General features: G+C 42.2%; 1 protein-coding gene and 1 long non-coding RNA gene across 2 annotated transcripts in view; one reads left to right on the top strand and one right to left on the bottom strand.

The window, feature by feature from the left end:
* The window catches only part of HS6ST1 (heparan sulfate 6-O-sulfotransferase 1), a 188,211-nt gene that overhangs the window by 100,222 nt on the left and 67,015 nt on the right, over positions 1–20,974 (bottom strand). The gene's annotated exons all lie outside the window — the stretch shown is intronic.
* On the top strand, positions 354–9,894 carry LOC120511193. The gene is made up of 3 exons (XR_005629683.1): positions 354–525; positions 788–972; positions 9,258–9,894. It is a non-coding gene; the product is annotated as an uncharacterized LOC120511193 (long non-coding RNA).

Below are 20,974 nucleotides of genomic sequence, written 5' to 3' on the forward strand. Positions count from 1 at the left end.
ATTCCAGGAAAGCAGGGAACAATTGGGAAAATAATAACCAAACAGAAGGGCAAAGGGAAGGCAAATAGGGGAGTTTTTCATATGGTAGGTCTACTTTTGGGAAACTGAAATGAATCTGGGGCAGTTTCCTAATCTAAAAGTGTTGTTTACATCAGAACTGTGCCCTTTAAATGCTTTCTTATTTCTACATTTATTTTTTTTACGGAAAAGAAAACAAAGTATTTAATTCCATTCCCTGCATGAGCAAACCAAAACAAATATATAAAAGAGCATTTCTCACAGAGAGGGAGAGAAGAGAGTCCAGAATTGTTTTACTCAAGTTTTAGACATTTACCTGAGATGACTGACTTGGAAACTTGCTGGACACCTGAAGCCCATTCTGTGAGGCATCATTCTGGTTCTGAGGACTACACCTCTCACCAGGAAAAGCAGGACAAAGTTCTCCAGTTCACCTGGATGGAGCTCAGCTCAGTGCACTGGAGCAGGCACTCCACAGACAGAACAATGCTGCACCTGGCCACAAAGGTGACTACAAAACCTGATTTTGGTTCTCTCACCCTGCACTCAACTAATTTCCTACCACTTGTATGATAGAAATCCAATTCTATCAGTTCTGCTTGCTGTGACAATATTAGAAAAGTCTTTAGGCATGATTAGTGCTGATAGGAAACACAGAGAATGTTTGATATACCTGTTTTTAATGATTCTTTTACAAGCCTCATTCTTCCAAGCTTTATGAAACTCCTTTTCCACACTGAAAGACTAAGAAACAAATGTTATTTTGCAGAAAGCTTCCTGACCTGCACACCAGGAATTAAATGAGGAAATTTAACTGAAAGAGCCCACTTTGAAGGAGACAGCAAAAGTTGCCACGTACAAGATTTAAATGAACTGAGGAAGAAGAGGAACTACTCTGACACCAGGCTGGAGAAGATGGATTCTGTCCAGGAAATCACACTCCATCAGCTTCTGGTAAGTCTGGCTCAGGCATCCTAACTTAAGGATTTTTATCTGATGCAATCCATTTTGCATATGCTGGCTGGGTTTAGGAAATGCAGCTCTGTCTAGCTGAGAGTTATTGATATTTTTCTGATGTTTTTGTTGACATCCCCTCTGAGCCCCTGTTTCAGAGCTGGCTGATGTGCACAGGTGCTGCAAGAGCTCCTGTTACAGCCCAGCCTCAAAGCCAAAGACTTTATTTAAAGTCCCCTCCAAAGCCTCATCTGCCAGAATCATGAGAGAAAGGTCTTGAGAAAAACCCTTTGGTGCTTCTTTTTCATTTCACTTCACCAGGCCAAAGTGACTTCTGTGTGAATGAGATGAAAAGTGCTCACTAGAGCATTTTAGGTTTTGTTTGACATGGACCTTACCTTGACCATCACTGTTCCCACAGACTGGGAACAGCTCAGCAGTTCCCTCCAGCCTCTGTTTTTCACAGTTTGGTTTCATGGCAAGCCTTTCTCCTGCCTTTCTGTCTCTACTACAGGCAAGCAAGCAGGGATGGACACAGATCCTACTTTTTGTTTGGAGGGGGAGGATGTAAAATAACATTGAGGAGAAAGGACAAAGAGGGGCCACAACAATGCAACCATCTGGTGAAACAGCATGTAGATGAAAGCACATGTTAATTTGGATAGAATTGTGGTCTTTTCATTTATTAAAAAGTCACTCCAGCTCCCTTGGATTATTGTGAATGAAAGATAAGGGAAAAACTAATATATTCTTCCCCTACTCATTAAATAAAGTAAAAATGCAGAGATCTAGCTGAGAACCAGCAAAGCCCCACTGCAGCACCAGTCAGAGACTGTAAAAGGAGCTTACACAGAAGCTGGCTCATGACACCCCTGTTAATTCTGGGTATTGTGCATTGAGCAGGTTCTGTTTTTTACAGCCTATCCACTTTGCTGTTTGTACAGGTGTTTATGCACCAGGGAAACAGGTTTTAAGATGGGAAAACAGGTACAAACCCATAAACATTAACAAACAGAAGGTGTACAAGAGATTTGAGACAGACCTGTTCCAAGTGGCTGTTGTTCCTTTCAAATATTGGTGGGAAGGATAAGGAGCTTTGGGATTTGAGCAAAGTTAGACTGTCATGCTCTGAGCTAATAAAAAATTTCCTGTTGTAGTTTTCATCTCAGTGACAGTAAGTCAACTCAATTTCTTAGCTTAAACAGCACTTTATGGGCTCCAGTGTTTCTATGCCCTTCAAATACAAGAACTAAAAGAAAAATGAATGCATGCAGTGAAATATAGGACTGCTTAAATATTGTATGCTTTTATATATATATATATATGTTTCAGAGATCTTAAACATTCAGTGTTTGCTCCTAGGAGCAGCTAAATTTGAAAACAAGAAAAGACACATTACAAGTTGCTGCTAATTGTGCCATCATTTTATCAAGTGCTAAACATTCCTGCATGGACAGTGCCTCTTCTTTGCCATAGATCTAGCAGCAGGGAGCTCTTGTAATAACACAGAAATACAGCCTGACTGAATTTCTGAGATGAGAATACACTATACATCCTCTTGCCACACCAGGAAAATGCATTTGGCAGCTGACTGCTGCAGCTTGCCATTAAAAGAAAGGCCAAACATCCAAGAGCAGGCAGGAGAGCTCTTCCTGGAGTGAGCAATTTCTTTCCCCTGTTCATGATCCCAGAATTACTTTGCTCTCATTGAATCCATTCATCAACTTAAAATGAGCACCTTGCTGCAGTGCCCAGCATATGAAGAGTGGCTGAATTTCAACTGGTTCCTCTGGGAATGCTCAAAAAACACACACCAAAGAAACCTTGCAGACATCTCCCAAGCAGATTTGGTGAGTCTGCTCTTAACACTCACCTTTCTGTAGCAGGAAAGGTAATTCTTCATTCCCACTGGCTGATTTAAACATGAGTCTTAAAAGAACTACTGAATCATCAAGACAATCTTAGAAAACATGATCTCCACAATGTACAGATAAGAGAATGTGCTTTGATATTTCAGCTGATTAAGTAACTGTCATCAAAAGCTTGTCCTGCTTTCCCATGCAGATCAGTCAGGGCAACAAAAGGTATCACCTGTCTGTGAAACTATTATACCCCTAGACTTTCATCACTGCTGCTATTTCAATATATTGTCTTCCAGTTGCCTAAAAAAAGGCATTTGAGTGAATGCTGACTAATCTAATAAGTCATCTGTCTGCCCCTCAGTTGTAAAAAAAAAATTCACTGCAACATTAGCTTAGCAGCTGAGTGACCAAGTCTGCATGTGGCTCTTTATTGTGCCCTGACCAAAGAGCAGGAATGGAGAATATGCTCCATCCTCCTCACAAACACCAGTTCATCTAATTTTCAAAAAAGAGGTAACATTTAACTACTTAGAACTTAGGAAATGGGTGATGTAAAAAACCAAACCAAAACAGAACTCGTCTGTGCTAGGTCTTCCAACCAAGACAGTAGCTGAAAGCTCTTGTACAGCTCTAAAAGATGAAATTTTGGGGTTTTTTAAACTAAATCCAAGTGTGGCTTTAATATACTCTGCTTCTGATCATCTTCTTTGTCCTCTCCCTCATATAGAAAATGGATCTTTACCCTAAGAAAAGTATGTCAATTTATGTTAAGTTCATTACCTCACGAAATATGTCAGGGTTTTAATATAAATCTCAAACTTGCATTTGATTATTAACTTACTGTTATAGCTGACATAAGTTACCCAGGGAAAAATAAGTAAAAAACAGCTAATGTAACAAAGCTTATGATTTTGAAAAGTTTCAATTTTTGAAAAAAATGAAGTAAAATGACCCCACAAAGCAGCAGAGCAGTGAAGCAGTATATTTTAGCATACCTATTTACTTAGAAACTGAAGAGCTGCTTTTTCAAAAGAAAAGGACATATTAGCAAGTTTCTCCCAGACTTTTAAAATATACAACATCCATCCTGTGTATCCAATAATGCAAGTGCTCCTCTCAAAGGGCACGCCCTGGCATGAAAGAAATAAAGATGCTCTTCTCAGCACAGCCCTTGCAGCTCTATTTTCATGTTGTAACAGAGAGTACCCCGAGGCAGCTCAGCAGTGCACCTGGCTAAAATCTGTTGGGAATGTAAGGTTTGGACTTTTAAGTTCAAAGCTAGGCCAGGCAGCTGCTGGTTTTTTCACTCTGTAAGCAATTCCTTCTAAGATTCAATCAGGAGTGATACATGGCCATGACCAGAGCATCATCCTGCATTCAAAATGTGCCTACTGCTCTGGGTAACCATCCTGAGTTGTTCATGCTCTTCTGCAGCTGGACAGACAGAGTAATGCAAATGTAATGTGTGAAAATTGCCACCCCATCAAGTTAAGTGGGTGCTTGTTTTGGCAGGGCAGATTGAACTGGCTATGATAAAAAAAAAAGAAAACAGCTCGGAGTTACTGATCAGTAACTGGGCTTTCGCAGCTGAACAGTTAACCAGCAAAACATTTTTGGGAAAAATACTCCCAAGCCTGTGCAAAAAACAAGGTTACATGCTAAACAAGCTAAATGAGTTTATATTGTGTCTCTCCCATTACAAACCTGTCCCTACAGTACAGTATTATCTGTATCAGTTGGGCTTTATGCATCCAATGGGAGAACTATTAAGGAATCAATCCATTTCACTGTCAGACTGTTTCACTTCCTTCCTCCTCCCATCCTCTCAAGCTTACATCTTCCTTCATTTCCTGTTCTAGCTCAATAAATCACTCTCCTTCTTGTACATCTATATTTGCCTTGAAACTGCATTCCTCTCAGCCACTAATTTTTAAATTGGCAGTAAAACCATAGGATTTCTCTGGCAAGAGTTACTCTGCATAAACCCTGGCTGTTGACTCTTTGTGGTTGTTCTGCTCATTTAGGACCAGACTGCATCACATTCAGCTCTGGGTGTTCTTTCCCTCAAAACCAGAGCAGTGTCATCTTCCAGGTTCCTCAAACCAAAAATTAAATCCTTTGTGTGACTAACTGGAGATCCAACAACCTGCACAAAGAAATTCTTCTGCAACATGCCTGGCCATGCAGGTGAAATAATCTTTTGATTGTTGAATAAAATAGCCAAATCTCAGTCCACTGTGGGGTAGATACTCCTCTCCTGAAGAACCATTTGAGCTCTGTGGCAGCCTGTGAAGTGTGAATATATCAGAGAGGATTCTCTGCAGAAGGTAGAGCTGGTTAAATTAATAAAAGGTATTCCAGGATGGAGACCTGCAGAAGGCCAGCAGGCAGCAGATCTGGTTCCAGGGACAAACTCCCCTCTACCACCCCCAGCTCAGGATGTGTTCCCTGACTGGGGCAGATACACCTGTGGGACAAAACTCTCCTGCAAAAGATCTGGCTCTGCCCCTGAAACACAAAGGGGTCTGACAGTGAAAATCAATGCAGGAGCTTATTTCTCTCCATTGCCCTTTATATGCCTTGAGCCAGCAGGGAAATACAAATGGTTCTTGATAGGCATAACTGCTGCCAAAACTGTTCTTTGGAGGAATCAGAAATGCACACATATGCTTTATTAGCCTTTCACACAAGGACAAAGCAGACAAACTGAATTTCATTTGGTTTTCATTTGAAGCCTTAGATTTCAAGCATTTTTTTCATGTTGGTCCAACTGACCTTGACCCTTCTGTATTTATGAGGGAGTTTAGGTGGAGTCTGAAGATAAAATTCTCTTTTGTTTCTTGCTTCCTGTTCCTGATACTTAAAACTGGTGAATACAGAGTATTTTTGTGATAATCTTAACAAACAAACTGTATGACAGATTTTAGACAGTAGATAAATGTGTATATCACCATCTGAATCTATTTTACAGCCACAAGTCATACATATTCTTTGGGCTTAAACCCACAGTATTTTACTTTAAAAAATATTAGTTGTATGGCAGATTAATAAACACAAGAAGAGAAAATTTATCTACATTTCAATGAAAGGTTCATGAAGTCACTGGTATTAGGCCATTAAAATAACACAGAACTACAAATGAGAAGATACTGTCCTCAAGTAAGCAATGAAAAGCACAAACAGAAGAGCAAAACCCCTCAAATTATCTTTCCACAGCACAGAACTGATGCTGGGCTCAACCCCTGTGTTCTCCTGGATAAGTAACTCCCATGGGGTTCAACAGCACTCTGCCTGGCTTTGAGGATCTGGAGGTGAGGGGGAATACAGGAGCACATCTTTACTTTCAACCAGCCAACATAGAAAGCCTCCCAACTGAAATATTAAACAGGGAGCTCCAGGAAAAGAGCTAAAATTAGCCAGGAAAAAAGCTGGCTAAACAAAATGGCCCAAGATCTGATGTCCCAAAACCACAGGAGTACAGCCAAGCACTGAAATGCCCACAAGGACCTGTGACCCCTGAGCTATGCTGGGATGGATCAGCCTTCCAGAAACAAAATCTGGACAACGTGATGGGCTCAGTTTGCACAGACAGGGTGAACACAACTAAAACTGAAGCAATGAAAACTGAAAGTGCTCCCCTGGCTAAGTCAGTCCTCTAGATGATTACTGATGGCATCTTCTCATCTAAAAATACAAGACATCTAGAAAAGACCAATGAGAAAGACAAAATTGATTTTAGTGAAGTCCTGCAACCTATACAAACAAATGCTGTCAACAATACAGTACAAAATCCCTCCCCAAAAGGGCTGTGCCAGCAGTGGCTCTGCCACCCAAAAGGGCAGTGGTGGAGTCACCTTCCCTGGAGCATTTAAAAGCTCTGTGGATGTGGCACCTGGGGACATGGCTGAGAGGTGGCCTTGGCAGTGCTTGGTCAATGGCTGGGCTGGATGATCTCAGCAATCTTTTCCTGCCTCATGGTTCTGTGCTTCTACAGCCACAAAGCAGAGCAGGCTCTGCCTTTTCATGCACAAGCACACAGTTCAGGGGAAAGTATGTGAAATTAAACTGAGATTAAGAAGAGTTTACCACACCCACACCCTCTCTGTTATCTACTGCACAGGCAGGATAAAAGGGATTTTTGTGGGTGCAGTTATTACAAAAATTATGTGCTAGAAAGGTTTTTTTGAAGGAAGCATTTATTTCAATTAATAAAAGACACAAAGAGTAAAAATTAATTTACTGTCTCAGAATACTAGGGCAGAGGAGGGATTTGACTATTTCAGCAGTACTACTTCCACAAAGAAGAAAAATCCAGTTCAGAGAAGTGACAGGCATCTTCTCTGAAATCTTCTCAAGAAATAAACTACCCATAAAATCACGAGTCAGTAAATGAATGACACCTTCACAGACATGACCATAATTTGTCAAAACAATATTTTTACCACTTTTTTTTTACCTGGTACAGGGAAGTTCCTCAGTGTGCAAGAGCAGAACCTGGCCCAGCTCATTTGCCTGAGCATCTGTTATCACAGATATTTGGAGGAAGTGGCCAGATTCTAACCATATGCCACACTACAGACAAGCACTTTTCTTTTTTAAAGAAATACACAGCCTTGAGATAGTAGCTTCTACTTGTCCCTGACAGGCAGGCACTGATGATGACAGCACCTTGCTTCACCACTGGGTTGCCACTCAAAACCATCAGGTAGAGGAAGATGGACTTGATATTTATTAGTTATATTCCAACTAATAGTATAATTATTATAATATATATTAGTGTAATTATAAAATAGATTCTATTGTATTATAGACAATATTCTATAATATAGATTATATATTATGATGTAATATATATAATACATCATATTACTAGAATTACTATAATTATGTATTATAATATAATTATAATATTATAACTATAACTGATTAGTATATAAATTAAAGAACTACCTGCAGCCAAAATCTGATTCTCTACATGTAAGAAATCTGTAAAAGCACAGTGATGTCAACAGAAATACTGGCTGCATAAATGTAGCCAAATTATTACTAAATATGCTTCCTGACAGCCTGGGAAAAAGGAAGAAATTCCAGGCCACAGCTCATCTCCTTGGATGAAAAGGAGTCAGCAGCTGCCAAGGGCTTTGCCTGCCTTGCCCTGTTCAAGGTTTTTCACCACTTCTGAGAGCCATGGGTAGGATGTTGCTGCCAAGTTCAGTACCCAGAGAGCAGTAAAAGATTGGAGGAAGGGGCTGCTGGTCTTTGGGATGTATTGCCACATATTTACAGAAGGGATTTTTGGGCTCTCTGGGAAACATCTATTGAAGTAAGGTCATAGGTTTACCACTAGTGTGCCTCAGGGGGTGATACAGGGCACACATTACATGTAAATCCTCCAGGACTATAGCCCTAAACTACAATGGTCAGCTGGAATTATTTTTCCTTAGTGTTTTTACTGTAGTAAAAAAGAAATATTACATGAACAGTAGCATATTTCAGGCCTGAACTTAAAAAGACCTTTTTCTCTGGCTATAGGGGTATCCCTTCAAACAAAGATGAGCAGACTGATCCAACTCTGAAATTTCCTCTCACCAGCCACTGTGATTTCCTATTTTCATGAGCAATGTATTTCCCACAAAGATGAGAGTGTTTTTCAGAGCAATGCTATTAACAGACATCCTTTTGCTTGGGTTTTGTTTATGTAGGTGCCTTTATTTATTTTTCTATCCTTAACAGTAACAAAGCTAATTTCAAAGCATTAGGGTATGTTGTCTTCAGAGCACAAAACTGACAATAAACATCCATGATATTCCTGTGCTGCCTTCAGTGAGTTTTGGCTTTTATTTTTCATAGCAGGGGAAACTACAGGGTTGAGGTGCAGGTTTGGAGGACTCAGCAGAGCTGTGTATTTTCTGCAGTCTCTACAAGGTTTGTCTGAGTGCTCCTGAGCTGGGACTGCTGCAAGGAACTGAGAAAGGAGCTGGACAGACAGGTGTCACACGAAGGGACACCCAGAGTGACCTGACAGTGACCAACACCTGCCTGCTCTGACAGCTGAGCAAAACCAGGCAAATGAAAAAGCTGCAGCTGCGTGGCTGAAGATGTGATGGGAGATGGGTGGAAGGTGTCCCAGCCCATGGCAGGAGGTTGGCAGTGGCTGGTCTGTCAGATCCTTCCAACCCAGGCCAGTCTGTGATGCTCACACAAACACACTGTGCCTCCCAACAACAGCCACCCTGCAGTTTTTGTTAGCCTGCAAATCCTTTCGTCAGCTAAAGCAGTTCAAAAACTGCTCTTCCAACACCTAAACCACTCACAGGTTTCACCTTTGAAACCAACGGAATTTTGTTGCCTCTGCTGGAAATGATACAACTTCTAAAATGTTTTTAACTAACTTTGGTCAAGGGCTTGTTCATCTTTGCCCAGGGGGAACGGAAATGAAGTTTCTTTCCAAAAGACTGCTTCACCAGTCAAGGCCTGATGACCCCAACATCGACAGGTTGGGAGCAGACAGAAGAAACACAGCAGGTAAGTGACCATTAATAAATGTTAATGAACAACCAACCCCAAACATCATCCCCTGGTTTGCCTGGTCTGAGAACACACTGATAAGAGAACTGAAGAATGAATCTAAATAAAATTAATGTAAATAAATCGAAACAAAATAAATCTAAATAAATAAATGAGCATCTAAAGTGAAAGGATCAATAGCCAATAGGAGATCAAATACTGAGAATTGTGCAATTTAAGACCAATGAACTCTGGGGTTTGTCTGTTAAAATATGTGAAAAATCTAGACCTCAAACATCATCCCCTGGTTTGCCTGGTCTGAGAAAAGACTGATAAGAGAACTGAAGAATGAGGACTAAATGAGCATCTAAGGTGAAGGGATCAATAGCCAATAGGAGATCAAATACTAAGAATTTGTTGTAATTTAAGACCAATGACCTTGAGAATTTCTTTGGGGTTTCTCTGTATAAATATGTTAAAAATCTAGTAAATATTCAGGTGTGATGGAATGATTTTCACTGCACAACCCAGGCAGTGTGTGCATGAAATGATTTCTGTTGCACACCCTGGCCAGAACAACATCCTGGCCAGAATAAATCGATTCTCTAATACTGAAAAGCTGTTGGAGAGTTTTTGTTTGTCCCTCAGTTTCCTGTGACACACCAAACATACAATTTAAAAAGTTACAAACCCCAGTGGATTGTCCCAGAGAGCCCAAATCCCAGTGTTTATTATTAATGGCAAAAATAGTAAAAATATGAAAATTTATGGTGAATTTTCATTTACCTTGGAAAGACAACGAGCTAGATCCAGTTTGCAGTGCAAGTCCTGATGAGATTATTCCTTGCCAACATGAAGCTTGACACCAACTGCTCATGCCAGCCTGTGCCCCAAATCTCTACTTGCACAAATATCCAGATAATACTATTTCTACTATTGATACTGATAATAAAAATACCTCCCCCACATCAGGCCTGGTGAGAAATCCCAATCTGAAAGCATTTCAAAGGCTGTCAACCATGAAAATCAATCAGTGCTGACAACCTCAGCCGAATCAGGGCTCATGGAGCAGTTTCCAGCATTCCTGGAGAGCTGCCAGCCTAATCCTCTCGCTGTAAATACAGTGCTGAGAGCCTCCCTGACAAGGGAAAATGAGCAGATTACATGGGGAGGTAACAAGCTTGAACTGCACCATGTCATGAATGGTGGGGTGGAGGGGAGAAATCAGCCTGCCTTTGTACTCCCAAATTATTTGTTTTGTACCAATCCTTTGAGTAAATATTCTGGCAAGAGAAGTTACCTCTCCACACATCACTCTGAAAGTAAGGTGGTGGCTGTAAGAGGTAAACTTGTGCCTTGTCCAACAGAAAATAAACCATCTGCAAGTTCTCAGCTTCCCTCCACTTCACAAAATCAGCTCTGTGCTCCAGGAATGGAGCCCAGGTGGAACAATAGAGCTGGGGACCTGCAGGTTCTGCTGCCTCCTCTGACCAAGAGGCTCTTGAGCATCCTCTGGGCTCTCACTTGGCCATCCAGGAAACAGAATTTCAAGGGAGTAGCTGGGCACTGAAATGCAATCAAACTGATTACTCACCACAGCTTTCCATGTATGAGGTGCTCTTAATTGAAACTCGCACTAAGCCCTGTTTGTTTGCCCTTGTGCTACTCACTCCTGTGAAACTAAACCAAAATCCAACAAGGAAAAGACCACTGATGATGCACAGATTTGTATCATTCCTCACACCCCATCCAGAAATGCTTAAGAATTTCCTGCCCCTGTGGCTTTACCAGCACTACAGCAGAGCCAGTCTCTGCTGTTCTGTGAGTTCTCTGAGACTGCAAACATTTTACAAAGCTTCCTCCTTGCTGTCAGAGCTTCCCTGACAGAGTTCCAGATGCATATTACAATATTGGCTTTTGGCAAATATTAAAATGGATTTTATATGTGTGGTGTTAAAGTAACTTTGTTATAAAAATACAGTTTTTATTCCTGTTGTTAATTAAGCTTAGTTAAACAGCTGATATAAGTGTTAAAATGCCTGCTGGGATGGGATAACATCCAATGGACACAGGATGAGCACACCTGGACAGATCTGCCAACCATCAGCACTTACCCTCTGAAGGCAGAGTGGACCAAGGCCCAAAAACTGGAGGTGATAAAAAAGGACTAAAACCACAACCAAGGAATCTGCATGCTCTAAAAAGGTGGAACAGAGGAGGAGCAAGGCTAAACAATTCTTGGAACATGTAAACTAGTTTGGGAAAAGTTTCCTATGCATAAGGGTCTATGAATATGCAAAAAGCTGATGTAATTAAAAGGTAATTAAGGGGTATCCCCGAAGATAACAGGGTGCTCTTGGCTGAGTGCCAGGATGCACCTGTAATAAATAACCTTTGCTCCGTGGTCCTTGTCTCCCATTGTCCTTTATTACCCTTTTCACATTTGCACAGCAGAGTGAAGGTGTTTTCCCACCAGGAGCCCATGCAGAGCTCTGTGTGCTGCAGACATCAGCCATGCATGGGTGCAGGTGTGTCCCAGACAGTGCAGAAATGAAGGAAATACCAAACCCTGCAACGCTCCCCAGCTTTTGGTCTTTGCTGCTGGACACCACAGCTTTTTTATTTCAGTGGCTGTATTTTAAAAAAAAAACTTCATGCTCTTGAACAAAGAAGTGAACTCCTCAAAACGCTGCTTTACATGTCAGTGCTCACCCAACAGCTGTTACAGACAATATTCATGCCTTATTATTATTCATGAATGTTCAACGGAACCTTTTTTTTTTTGTTTCCACAAATGTTAGGGAAATAGCTCCTTTCTCCAGAGCTGAAAGGGTGTTTGTGTAAGAACAAGAATCCCCATTATTACCTTGATGGTCATTATTCTCAGTTGTTCATTTCCTCCCTTTAGAAATTTAAATCATGCAATCAGAACAGAGTACCACCACCACCACCTGACTAGTAAGACACTCCCAATTCCAAAGAGAAAATAATTCAAAGAGGCTATTTCTAAATAACTGTTTATCCAAACTACCCCCTGAATCAATGTCATGTTTGCTGAAATCAGAAGTAAAATGGCTTGGAAAACAGCTCTGTCCACAGTGAACACTGGCAGTATTTTTTAGCCATAAGCCACTGATCAGCTTTATTTCTGAGCAGCTCTGCACAACCAGCCAGCATGTGTGTGGGTACTGGAGGTGAAATCAAGGGGATCAGAAACTCCTTGAGAAGCTTGGGAAAATCTTGACACTTTTAGCTCTACGTATTTGCTTTTTTACTGCACCTTTAGTGAACATTATCCATCTTAGGAAGTATAAATTAAATTTTGTGGAGTATTCTCATCCAAGTTGGCATTCTCCAATCTACTTATTTGGCAAATGGATTTATGTGATGTACAAACAGCAGATAAAGCACAGGCAACCTGTAAAGCATCAGCAGGAGAAACAGATATTTTTCACCTCTTCTTTAGACTTGCTTTCATGCTTGATAAACTAAAAACTTCCCTACTTGAAAACAGCATTTCAGCAACAAAGTTAATCCTTTCTCTGCCTCCATGCCCGGAAAATAATCTTATAACTCATTCTGGAGCTGAAAAGAGGTAGGTAGGGAAGAAATTCTCTGCTGTGAGGGTGGGAGGCCCTGGCACAGGGTGCCCAGAGCAGCTGTGGCTGCCCCTGGATCCCTGGGAGTGTCCAAAGCCAGGTTGGACAGGGCTTGGAACAACCTGGGACAGTGGGAGGTGTCCCTGCCCATGTCAGGGGTGGAATGAGATCATCTTTAAGGTCTCTTCCAAGCCAAACCATTCAATGAATTCTGAGAGTCTCACCCTTGTCATTAGGCAACTCTTGTTTTCTGAGCAAAAAGTGCAGATCCAGAAGAAAATCTGTCTCGAAAAAGAGGTTTCAGTGGGTGGAGAAGAGGAAGGATAACTGCTTTACACACAGGTAACAAAGGGTTGCTTTTCTTAGGGACACAAAGGCACAAGGAAACTGCACACAGAGCTGTGCTGGGGTCTCTCCCAGGCAACACATTCCCAGCCAGTATGGAAATATATAATTAGGAAACACCAAGTTCAAAGGTACCAGTGTACCAAGACAGGAAAGACAGAGCATTTCAAAGAGCTGAAGAAAGACCTTGCTACACCTGTGAGGAATAAAAAGGCAGATGAAACCTAGGCAGGAAAATATTAAATCAGGCACCCAGAGTGTAATCCTAACTGAACACAGGCAGCGATGGGCTATAAATTGGTCATTTCAGAATCCAGCTTTGGGAGTTAAGGGGACTGCTGGATAGAAATGCCAGCTCTCTGCTCCCTCACTGTCTAAAAGCAAGGAGAGTGACAAGAATTAAGAACAGAACAGCAAATACGAGATTGATAAGTATGATGGATGTAGAGACAGAACAAGATTGTGTTTTGCTACCAGGTGAAAAAGGATGCAGCTGAACCAGAAAGAACCTTCAGCTTGAAATAGAAATGATTAAGCAGACCCATGGACAAGGGCTATGGAATGCTGTGATAGAGAGCAGATTCCTGGAGACCTGGTGTCCACTGTGCCTTCTGGGACAGGACAGGGGCAGCACATGAAACTGGCACGTGGCCAATCCAAAGTGGCCAAGGATGAGTTTCTTCACTCAGGATTTAGTTAAGGCTGTGAAAGCAATCTTCACAGAAGGCTGTAAATGCTAAGAGGAACACAGGTTCAGAAAGAAACTGGAAAAATGAATGGAAGCAATAGCTGAAGGTGTCACCTCTGACTCAGGGAGGTCCTTGAGGATGGAACATCACTATGATAATTACATTCCTGCCCTATCCTGGTGCTATTTTGCAGAATTTCAGTCTAGCTGCTCTTGGATATGGGGGCTAGGTGAAGTCTTGTGGTCTGACATGATACATCATTCTTTAAAATAAAAATAACCACCCCAACTTAGTCAAAACAGAACTTAGTCAAAACAGATTTAAATTTGGTTTTAGTACAGTATCTGGGTACCACTGAGGAACCCATTCAGTGGAGCTGATATAGGGAAAAGCCTCTTGAAGAAAAAATTATGACAGGTCCTTCCAACACGCTTCTATATCTATTCTGTTGTGTTGTGCACAGAAAGGACCTTACTTTCAGAATGCTCTTACATTAGGAAAAGTAAGAAAAAATCACAAAATAAACCTAGAGAAAAAAATATATCTATATTCCCCACACTCTAAATTAAGTCCACTACAGCAGTATTGCCAGAGTAAGGTGTCTGAAGCATTTAGCAGCTTTGGTTGGCTGGCTGAAAATCAGGAATCTTAATACATGTAGGAGAATCAAGCACAGTTTTACTGTCCTCAACTCTGTGAGCTGATGATAATTTTCCATAAGCTGTTATCCACCTGTACCTTGCACTATCCCTTCATTAGCCATACCATCAGGAGACAAACTTATTTGGGCTGGAAAATCTTGTCCACACAACATACTTCTGTTCTTATGATGATAACCTGAACAATACTCCCAACCACAATCCAACATGAAGCTTGTAATGGAAGGATTTCCTCTAGTCTGCAAGTGTAAATGGCAATGGTAAAAAGGGAATTCAGAATGAAAAGGTCAACCCTGGGACACTAGTGGTAGAAATGACAGAGGAAATCAAGTACTAGAAATCAGGAAAAATACCTCTGTGATTCAGAGAAAATACATAATTTAAAAAAAAATGGGAGATCTTCTACAATCAAGGGCAAGAACCAGCTGTGTGAGCACTGGGTAGCTCTGAATTCCCCACAGGATTTGAGCTGCCATTCAGACCCTGATGAGATTTCCAAGAACCTTAAGTCCCACTGGAGGGAGCGGAACACAGAAAGGGAGAAAAGGAAAGGAATACCCTGAAACTCTTCCAGTTTGCAATGGCAGGTTGGCAGGGACAGGGGACAGGGCAGGGAAAGGGGACAGGGCAAAGTGTCTTAGGCTGGAAATCCAAAATGTGGCTGGGGGGTGTGTTCTATCCCCATCTGTCAGAGCTGGGCAGTTCTCTGCTGTTCATGGCCACTGAGTGTCCCTGCAGGGCTGATCCAATTCCAGCATCCCATGGGGAGATGCTCCGCCCAGGGCAGGAGCCAAGCATTCCTACCTGGATCCAATCTGAGCCTGGAACAGCACAGCAGCCTTTGCCCCCTGCATTCCCAGAGGAAGAGCAGGCCCATCTCCAGCAGCCCTGGAGCTGCAGAGGAAAACTCCCCCCTTGTGCAGGATCCCTGCTCCAGCAGAAGCACAGCTGGCACTGCAGGAGGGCTGAGCCCCCATGGGATGGGACTGTGCCACCACCCTGACCCACAGGGGGCCAGGGCATGCTCTGGCTCTGGCAGTGGTTTTGTACTACTGCATTTTAATTTTTTTTTAATTTGAAGGCTGATTTGGAAGAGAAACTAGACGGAGATAAAGAATAAAGTAGGTATTTATTAAGAGGTCTCAACAGATTTACCTTGGGCAGCACAACCTCAAATGGTCCCAAAATGCACAACCACTCACGGGGTCTCTCACTTTGATCAGTTCTGCTCCATTTGCAGATTGCAGTTCATTGTCCAATTCCAGCTTTAGCCCATGCAGTCCCATCCTGCTTGTTTTTCTCTCTTCAGCCCACAGTGTTTGTGCTCTTTGGGCCTGAGATTTGGATCATTTGTCCTTGGTCCCCAGCTAGAGCAGGAATTGTTTTGTCTCCCCGCTCTGTGCAGAGAGCTCACCATGCCCTTGTATGAAACCCAGACCCACACACAAAAGCAGCACAGAATCTGAAAAATATAAGAACTAAAACCTGAGGCATCGTTTCTTATCAAGAACTGTCATTCCTACTCCCCTGTCTTTGCCTGAGAGCCCCTTAATTTCAAAATTATGATAATTCATAGGGAGGGGGTTTACATTTTCCATTTCAGGGGAGGTCCCACCTTCCTCAGCAGACACCTGTCTGTTCAAATACACACAAGGGAAGGGGACAGGGCAGGGACAGGGGACAGGAGGGCTCCAGCAGGGCCAGGCTGGCTGCTGCAGGCTCGGGCTGGCAGCTGGGGAGCAGGAGCAGGAGCTGGCAGCTGGAGCACGCTGCTCCCCATCCATCATCTGCTGCAGACCTGGCTTCAGCAGAGATCCTGACAGCAGAGCCAGGATCTCATAAAACCCTGACAGACTCCAAGTGAGGCAGCCTCCTGCCTGTCTCCTGCCTCACTGGGAAATGTGGGGTAAAGCTGGGGGAGAACAAAGAGAGGCTGATGATTGATAACAACTTAATATCTTTGTGCAGCTTTATCAGGCTTTTTAACTAATGACTTAAGCAACTTCACCTCTACAAAATCAATCATCATGTCATAAAAGTCTGAAACACTACAAAATGAAGTGCCTGCCCCAGGGATATAGAGCATGTGTCATGTTTGAAGTGAACCTAATTCTTCTGGGGGTCCCTGGATGTTACTTTTTACTTTCATGTCCCTTGGAGATATTCAGAAATGGAGAAAGACACAGCAGGAGAACACAAAATTAGTGCCTTCCCCTAAAGAAATTATTCAAGCAATATTTAGTCCACCACTAAATATGAATATAGTGAATATATAGTGGTAGTGAGTGCTATATCACTCAAAGATGTAGAATTGAAAGATACTGAAGCTGGCTTTCCATTTCTAAGAGAGAAATAACTGGGAAATTTAAAGAAAATGACTCATGGCAGGAAAGAGAAAACTCCAATTAAAAATAAATAAGTTCCTAATTCAGGACTTGGCAGCTCTCTTCCCTCAGCAGAAAGCGAAAAAAAAAAATTATACTATCCCCCTCTTTTCTATACATAAAAAGGAAAACAAAACCTTCTACATTTAGCTTTGAATTGTCTGAAGCCTCTTCTTGCAGGCAGAAGAGCTGAGCAGGGCTCTGGGGAGCACGTGGCCCTTTGCCTGCTCCTGGTGCCATTGCTGCTGTCCCTGCACCAATGAACCCTCTTTTTTAATCTCCTCCTTTTGCCATTTAGGCAAAAAACATTCTTCTAATTTAGGAAAAGGAAGATTTTTCTCAAATTGAGTCAGATACCTAAAAGTGATCAAGGCTTAACTTCCTAAGTAACTTAAAAAAAATTAACACCATGTTCTTGTTCAATCTTTTGTAACCCTTGACTGGATATTTTTGTGACAATGACTTCAATGTTGCACACAGCCAGGTGAGATCACGAGAGCTCTTCTCTACAGCAGGAGATATTTGTACAGTGCTTTGAGTTTTAAACTGTTTCTATTTCGATCCTGTTTGTGACCATACTAACCTTTTAACAGCAGGGCTCCTGCCAAGGATGAATTACTTGACAGAATTATTATTTTTTTTCACAAAAGATCAAATCTGATACAAACCCTGGATTCTTTTCCTCCTGCTTTCATACAGCGTATAATTCCAATCTCTCCCTGTTCATAAACTTTACAAGAACTGTATTTAGACAAAAGCTAAACTGGCATATTTTCCATACACTTCATGGAAATATTCCTAACCACTTCTGCAAGCAGCTGAAAACGTGCTTTTATCTTGCCATGAAGTCACAAAGTTTAATTTGCAACATCACAGTTGCTTCTATGGCAACAGATGGTGACATCAAACACAGGATCATGACTTCACTACGGGATCAAGAAGGATTAGCTTGCACTGAGGAAGTTAAGATCTAATACAAACAGATAGCTCCAACAATTGCAAAGAGAATTTACAGGGTGATAGTTTACTCCCTGTGTAAATGTTCTTCTTGTTTACTCCAGAACGAAAATCCCTTTAAATCAACCAGCTGTTTGTAAATTAAGCACAAATGGATTAGCTTTAAAACAAGCTCAAGGGTTTAGGATGGGGTTTGCACATGTACCCAGTTATGACTGCACAACCTATGACTTCCACCCACACTTATGAAGAAAAGAAGGCAGAATTACAACATCATAACCTCAAGGGCTTTCACCTGCTCTAAGCAGATTATGAGGGCAGAATACCTGAATGTAATTTTTACTGAAACATCAGCTGTGAGCACTGCTTGTCACCCGTGCAAACCTTGTGGGGGCAGTTATTTAATTACCTGATATATTATCTTTCCTAAGATAATCCTTAAATGGATGAATTCCCTGGCCTTTCACCTTTCCATTACCCAAACAGGACCAAGCAGAGGGGTCCCAGCTTGAAAGGCCCCTCTGGAGACATTATTTATCACTCATGTCCCCAGCTAGAGCCAGCCCTGGGTGGGACAGCAATCAAAGAACCAGCTTCCCCTGAGGGAAAACACAGAGATGGATCTTTCCAGGACACAGCTGAGTCTGATGGTGGGATATGGAAATCCACATTCTGCAGCTGTTGCAGGGATTCTCACAGGTGGGAGAAGAGACAAAAGCCTGAAAGCAGCAGCACAGGGGGAAGCTCCACCTTGGGAACTACCTTTACAGGAAACTGAGCCAGTTCTGCTCCTCTGTGCTCCTGGGCACAGGCCCTCAGCACACTGATTCTGCTACAGCTGCAGCCTGTGTGCTGCACACACACACTGGGCTCTCAAAGTGCCCAGGCACCGATGCCTCAGGCTTCAGCTTTTATATTTTTCAGATTCTGTGCTGCTTTAGTGTGTGGGTCTGGGCTTCATGTTGGTGAGCTCTCTGCACAGAGTAAGTAGACAAAAAATTCTTTTTCTAGCTGGGGACCAAGGACAGTCAATACCAGTTTCAGGCCCAAGAGCATAAACAACACAGACTGAAGAGAGAAAAACAAGAACGATGGAACTTCATGGGCTAAAGCTGGAATTGGACAATGAACTGGTTCTCTACTGCTTTAGTGTGTGGGTCTGGGCTTCATGTGAGGGGATGGTGGGCTCTCTGCACAGAGCAGGGAGACAAAACAATTCCTTTTCTAGCTGGACACCAAGGACAGTCAATACCGGTTTCAGGCCCAAGAGCATGAACAACGTAGACTGAAGAGAGAGAGTAGTTCATGGGGTAAAGCTGGAATTGGACAATGAACTCCAATATGCAAATGGAGCAGAACTGATAAAAGTGAGAGACTCTATGAGCTGTCATCGTCAATACCAGTTTCAGGCCCAAGAGCATAAACAACACAGACTGAAGAGAGAAAAACAAGAACGATGGAACTTCATGGGCTAAAGCTGGAATTGGACAATGAACTCCAATATGCAAATGGAGCAGAACTGATAAAAGTGAGAGACTCTATGAGCTGTCATCCATTTTGTGACCATTTTGGTTCATCTTGGGTGCAGCCCTGGCTGGGCTCTTGTGCTGCCCAAGATGGATCCATGGAGGCCTTTTAATAAATCCCTACTTTATTCTTTAACTCTTTCCAGTCTCTGTTCTAGATCAGACTTCATAAGACATCACACTGACAAACATCGTTTCCACTGCAGTGGATTCCAAGTCTTTCAACAAGTGGCATTTAGCTTTCTGAGAAGTATTCACAGGAATTCTGCTGGACCACAGCATCCTCCACAGAGTGTTTTTTACCCTGAAATGGTGCCAGCTTGGACAGCTTTGCTGGACAGAGCCACCATCACAGGATACAAAAGGCAACCTTTGATTCCACACCAAGTCACTCTCACACCTCTTTGCTGGGATGCCAACTAGGGTAGGAAATTCTGTGCCACTATCAGAGTTTTCTTTTATACAGACACATCTGTTACACTACCAGCCCTGTTTCATAAAGCAGATTATGTTGATTAGCAGAGCCCTTAAGGGATGGTTTTGAGCAGCTCTCTCCAGAATTGAAGTCAGACAATAGCTGAAGCACACAGCAGGGCAAGAGAGTTATTTTAAATCTCCCCATCCATTTCATAGGTTTGCAAGTGCTGTCTGTTATTGTTAGAGGACTCAGCAGGCTTTGCTGGACAATCCTTATCAGTGTTAGTAAGGATTAGCTTACAGAAAGGAACTTGCCTAGGTAAATACATTCATTTTGCACATGCACAATTAACATAAAATCAAAGTAGATCAGGGAAGCAATAGCATGAGGGGAACTGTGGAGACTGATGTAGTGGGACACATCTGTTAGATTCACTTCCAGACACATACAGTTTGAGGTAACAGATTTTTTTACCTTCTTCCACACGTACTTATGTGATAATGAGAACTAGTAGAGGCAATGTTTGTCACCTCCACTTTTCCTGTCACATCTCAATTCCAACCAGCTTCCCTCACATTCCTGTTGAGCCCAGCTCCTACCTCAGTAACACTACCAGATTCTGTCTCCTTCCCAAACACTTCTAAGAGAAAGTCAAAAGCTTCTCATTCCTAAAAACCTGTTGGCCAGAACTAAAAGCACCTTTACCTCCAAACAGTTAGAATTCAGTGAAAGACAAGACTGACTACAGAGAAGGGCAGAAATTCTACTACCTCAATGCTAAAGCCACTGAAATTCTGCTGCTCAGCAGGCAGAAACAAAGCATGGTGATAATACACCCTGCTCCTTGCCTGTTAAACAGGGAGCTCACTCTGTGCTACCCACAGCAGACTGCTCTGCCCAAAGAACTCTGAAATTCCTCTGGACTGATGGGCAGCCCCACAAACCAGAGCAATGCTGCCATCCAACACTGTCCTGGGGACCAGAAATATCAGAGAGACTCCAGAAGCATGTGGTGTGAAGGGAGAAAATATGGAGAGATCTAGGTGTTTGGATCTT

This window comes from Passer montanus, unplaced genomic scaffold, assembly GCF_014805655.1.
Source record: "Passer montanus isolate IOZ18808 unplaced genomic scaffold, ASM1480565v1 scaffold63, whole genome shotgun sequence".
Taxonomy (NCBI): domain Eukaryota; kingdom Metazoa; phylum Chordata; class Aves; order Passeriformes; family Passeridae; genus Passer; species Passer montanus.